This window comes from Macrobrachium rosenbergii, chromosome 2, assembly GCF_040412425.1.
Source record: "Macrobrachium rosenbergii isolate ZJJX-2024 chromosome 2, ASM4041242v1, whole genome shotgun sequence".
Classification (NCBI taxonomy): Eukaryota; Metazoa; Arthropoda; class Malacostraca; order Decapoda; family Palaemonidae; genus Macrobrachium; species Macrobrachium rosenbergii.
The window spans coordinates 28,955,848-28,960,847 of record NC_089742.1 but is presented as its reverse complement, the minus strand read 5'-3'; the positions used below and the strand labels follow the sequence as shown (position 1 = coordinate 28,960,847).

At 38.6% G+C, this 5,000-nt stretch overlaps 1 pseudogene; it reads right to left on the bottom strand.

Annotated features, from left to right (window-relative positions):
• Nucleotides 1-384, bottom strand: part of LOC136844440 (sodium-dependent neutral amino acid transporter B(0)AT3-like) — a 118,430-nt pseudogene extending 118,046 nt beyond the window's left edge.
• Nucleotides 385-5,000: the final 4,616 nt, after the last annotated feature.

Below are 5,000 nucleotides of genomic sequence, written 5' to 3'. Positions count from 1 at the left end.
CTCTCACCTGAGGATCCTCGAATCCCTGGTTGGTGGTGCCGTAGGAGGGCCCCCGTTCTCCTGCACCAGCCTGTTCCTCATGTCCCTCATTTCGAGTCGGTCGAGAGACTTCTGAGGGACGATCATTTCCCTCTGGGAGGTCCGCCGGACCAGATGTCCCGCGTTGGCCATCTTCGGTGAGGGAGGAGGAGGAGGTCCTCGAGAGGTAGGAGGAGGAAGTGAGGAGAGGAAGAGTGAGAAGAAGGAGGAGGAGGAGGAGAAGAAGAAGAAGAAAAAGGAGGGAAGAGAAAGGCCCTCCTCAGTCAGGGGCGGCGGCGCCTTGGGGGAGGGAAAAGGGGGTCTCTCGTGGTTGTCCTCGTCGTCTACTTCGTCAGATGCATGGCGTGATCTGAAGGAGGAGAGAAAGAGAGAGATCAGTAAATGGAAAGGGTGTTATATGCATTTATAGATGTGAAGGCAGAGAGAGAGAGAGAGAGAGAGAGAGAGAGAGAGGGCGTGTGGATTGCAGGATAGATGGGTAAAGTGAGAGAGAGATTGAGAAACAGCTTTGATAATTGACTCATTACAGATTTTTCCCATTGATAGAGAGTAGCAAGAATGGATAAATATATAGATGAATAGTGAGAGAGAGAGAGAGAGAGAGAGAGAGAGAGAGAGAGAGAGAGGGAGGTGTGGATTGCAGGATGGATGGGTAAAGTGAGAGAGAGATTGAGAAACAGCTTTTATAATTGACTCATTACAGATTTTTCCCATAGATAGAGAGTTGCAAGAATGGATAAATATGTAGGTGAGAGAGAGAGAGAGAGAGAGAGAGAGAGAGAGAGAGAGAGAGAGAGAGAGAGAGAGAGAGAGAGAGAGAGAGGGCATATGGAAATTAAATTAAGCCTCAATAAATTTCACAATAAACACTTGCGTAAGTACCTTAGTAAAACTCTCCAAAACCACCATTTTTAAAACGAGAAACACGAATAGAAAAAAACAAACAAACGGCATCTTCTATAAATAGACCTCTTATATCGAAAAAAGGGGAGGTGGAGGTGGGGCCGGGGGTGGGGGAGTCCGAAGGTCCCCAGCGAATTGGGCTTCAGGCGTTCTCGGGGCATGGAATTGCCTCTACGGGGCGGGATTAGAGGCGCCCCTGATTCCAATATCGGTTCTTTGGCCCCCACTAAAGCGTCACAAATGTTCGTGTGGCTCCTTCTCCGGCATCCGCTTCCTTCAACAGGTTTTTTCCTCTTTCAGACTTCTTCTTCTTCTTCTTCTTCTTCTTCTTCTTCTTCTTCTTCTTCTCTCAGGTTTTGCTTATGATTTTCGTTTTGCTTCTTTCTTCGGTTTGAAATACGGTTTTTGTTTATTTCATTCTCTTTTTTTGTTTATCTTCGTTTGCGAAGGTGAGAGGAGGCTATTTTTTCAGTTGTGTTTATTTGTGTACATAGCGTTAGTAAGATGTATCACGGATATAAAACGTAGGATATAAAACGTACTAATTACAAAAGGGGTTTCTTACGAACGATCGTAGACCTATCTTTCCCATCCCTTGAACGTCGGAAAAATCTTCATATCTTTATCAGTGTTATTTTTAGTTTAGTTAGCAGTGTTCCTAACTCTTCCTCCACCACTTCTTTTTTTCATATTAACCACCCCTAGTTTCCTCTCTTCTTCCTCTTCTTCCTATATTCATCCTTGAAATCTTCTTTTCCTGTTACCTCTTACGAGAAACACACGTAAGGGTCAGTATTGACAATAGTTGGTGCTGTAACCGTAGTTTTATCTTTCGTCCTGTTTATAACATTATCTCCCAGTGGTGTTGCATTGCTATTGCTCTTTTTTTATAAACGTGGTGTAAATTACCCTTTTTTATATATGTGAATACAAGCTATATCCTCTCAGCTTTACTCATATAACGTTAATACTGGCACACCTGTTGCTAGGCACTTGCACCTAATACCTCTAAATCTTTTGACTGAATAGCAGACTCAAATGGCTCCGGACAAGCTTATGCTTTCAATGCAAGGGATTTCAGCGTGCAAAGGTGTGGCTCAAACCGTCTAGAAATTGTCCTATTGTGTGATAAAAATCCACAATTATGTAGTAAATGTGTAACTTTGTAAAATGAACTTAGACTTTCGAGCACAGTTAGTCTTTACTTGCTTATTTTACATAGTAATATATTCACTATATAATTGTGGATTTTTATCACACAGATTGTTTTTCACGAGATTGTGAATTTCTTAGCAATTATCTTGTTGGTAAGGAAACTCAAATTTGTTCTATTATTTGCGATCTTGGACAAAATACTTAACAACGGAAGCAAACTCCAAGTAATTTAAGTAATTTAAGTAATGAATTCTTGATACTTTTAATTGGTCTGGTTTGTAGCTTAAGGATTAGGCTCGTGTTATCCTTTTCCACTTTTTAATTTTCTGAAAAGAAAACTATTGTGCCGGCTTTGTCTGTCCGTCCGCAATTTTTTCTGTCCGCACTTTTTCTGTCCGCCCTCAGATCTTAAAAACTACTGAGGCTATAGGGCTGCAAATTGGTAGGTTGATCATCCCCCCTCCAATCATCAAACATACCAAATTGCAGCCCTCTAGCCTCAGCAGTTTTTTTTTATCTAAGGTTAAAATTAGTCATAATCATGCATCTGGCAACGTTATAAGCCAGGCCACCACCGGGCAGTAGTTAAAGTTTCATGGGCCGCGCCTCATACAGCATTATACCGAGACCACCAAAGATAGAGCTATTTTCGGTGGCCAATGATTATATGCTGTAGCACTGTACAGAAAACTCGATTGCGCCGAAGAAACTTTTGTATATTCTTTACTTGTTTACTTGTTTCATCGTTTCCTCGAGCCTGGGCTACATGAGAGCATTAGGTTTGCCGGCCCCGTCGGCGTCTAAAATATCTTAGAATATGACTGACTACATGATGAAGAGAGCGAACCGATATAGACGAACCAGAACCGAGCAGAAAATATTAACAAACTCAAGAGAATGAACCGGAGAGAACCGGCCATTGCTAACGTCATTGATTGATTGCACCAGTTGGCTGGAGTCCCATCGAACAAAGGTGTTGGTTCTAAAAAAAAAAAAATGGCGTCCGAATCGATGTGTATGGGAGGAAAAAACGATCAGTTAACTTACGAACAATAGCGTTTGCGCCGCTTTACGCTCTTTACGCGAAGGTGTCAGCCGGTGCGAGTAATTTTTGTTTGAGCCGAAAATAACGGTTTTGGAGAGAATAGTTTTCTTTTGAAACAAAACGAAGGTGTCAGCAGTTTTGTTTTGAAACATTTGGGTGCGAGGTTTAGCGATTTTGTTTGGGGGAGTGCAACTGTTTGGCAGGAATAATGGGCAATTTTCGGTTTTGATAAACGGTTTGGCTGACAGATTTTCGAATTAGAATTAGATGGCAGTTTTCTTTTGAAACATTTGGCGAATTATGCAACGGTTTTGGCAGGACGGATTTGTGAATTAGATGGCAGTTTTCTTTTGAAACATTTGGCGAATTATGTAAAGATTTTTTTTTTTAATTAGAGACTTCGATTGAAATTTTTTTTTGAAATATTTGCCGAATTATGTAACGATTTTGACCGAAAAGATTTGGCGAATTAGGTAGGAGTTTTGTTTTGAAATGTTGAGTGATTTGGAAAACGATTCAGCGAATTTAATTAAAATGTTATGAAACATATGCATGAAGAGATGACAATTTTATTTTGAATTTTTTTTGCGAATTATATAATAATTTTGTTTTGAACCATCTAGCGAATTACGTAATAGTTTCGTTTTGAATCATTTTTCTAATTAGTTAGCATCTTATTTTGACACAATAACGGAATTAGATAACAATTTTGCTTTGAAACGCCTAGCGAATTTGACAACTATTTTGTTTTGAAACACCTAGCGAATTTGATAACAATTTTGTTTTGAAACGCATCGCGAATTTGATAACAATTCTGTTTTGAAACGCATCTCGAATTTTATGACAATTTTGTTTTGAAACGCCCAGCGAATTTGATAACAGTTTTGTTTTGAAACGCGTGGCGAATTAGATAACAATTTTACTCTGAGTCACGTGGTGAATTAGATAACAATTTTGCCTTGAACGCCTAGCGAATTTGATAACAATTTTGCTTTGAACATTTAGAGAATTAACTCGAAATATTTTTCCACGCATTCAATGAAAAATTAAACTGTTTTGAAATTACCAGTGTACTTAACATTTTCCAATAACAGTTGTCTTTTGAAACATTAAAATATTTTCCGCAACAATTTTTAAAACCAGAAGGTAAATTTTGTGACCAATTTTGTTTTAAATAATTAAGGAAACTTCACAATAATTTTTCGAGTCACTTGGTGAATTCAACAAAGAATTATGCATTTGATCAATAATATGAATTTTATAATCAGTTTCTTTTGAATTACAATTATCTTTTCTCTATTCGATACAATTTGGGTTTAATCCCCTTTGAGATTGATAACATTGTTTGCAATCTTTTAAATGATATATATACTGTACATATGCACACTCACATTCACAGACATACACATATTTATATATGTGCGTGTGTGTATGTTTGTATGTGTGTGTGAGTGCATGTGTGTATGTAATATTGTTTAAAAGATTACAAGCAATATTGTCAATCTTAAAGAAGGATTAAGACCAAAATTGTATATATATATATGTGTGTGTGTGTGTGTGTGTTGTGTGAGTGTGCTTGTGTGTAAGCTCACAGCTGAAGCATTACCATTAATTGGGAATCATAGTGCTTGAACACGTCTCTCCCCTAACCATTACCGGTACAGAAACAGACTGGAACCATTGTAATGGAAGTTGACGCTGGAACGCCGCCCCCTCCCCGAATATCCCACTTATGCAAATTCTGTTGCTGAATAGTTCACAGAGATTGACAGGCTTTATTTTATAAGTGAAGAAAGCTGTAAGTCAAAAGTCTCTTACTTTAACTCAAGGTCAGGATTTTAAAACTGAATTTTCTTAT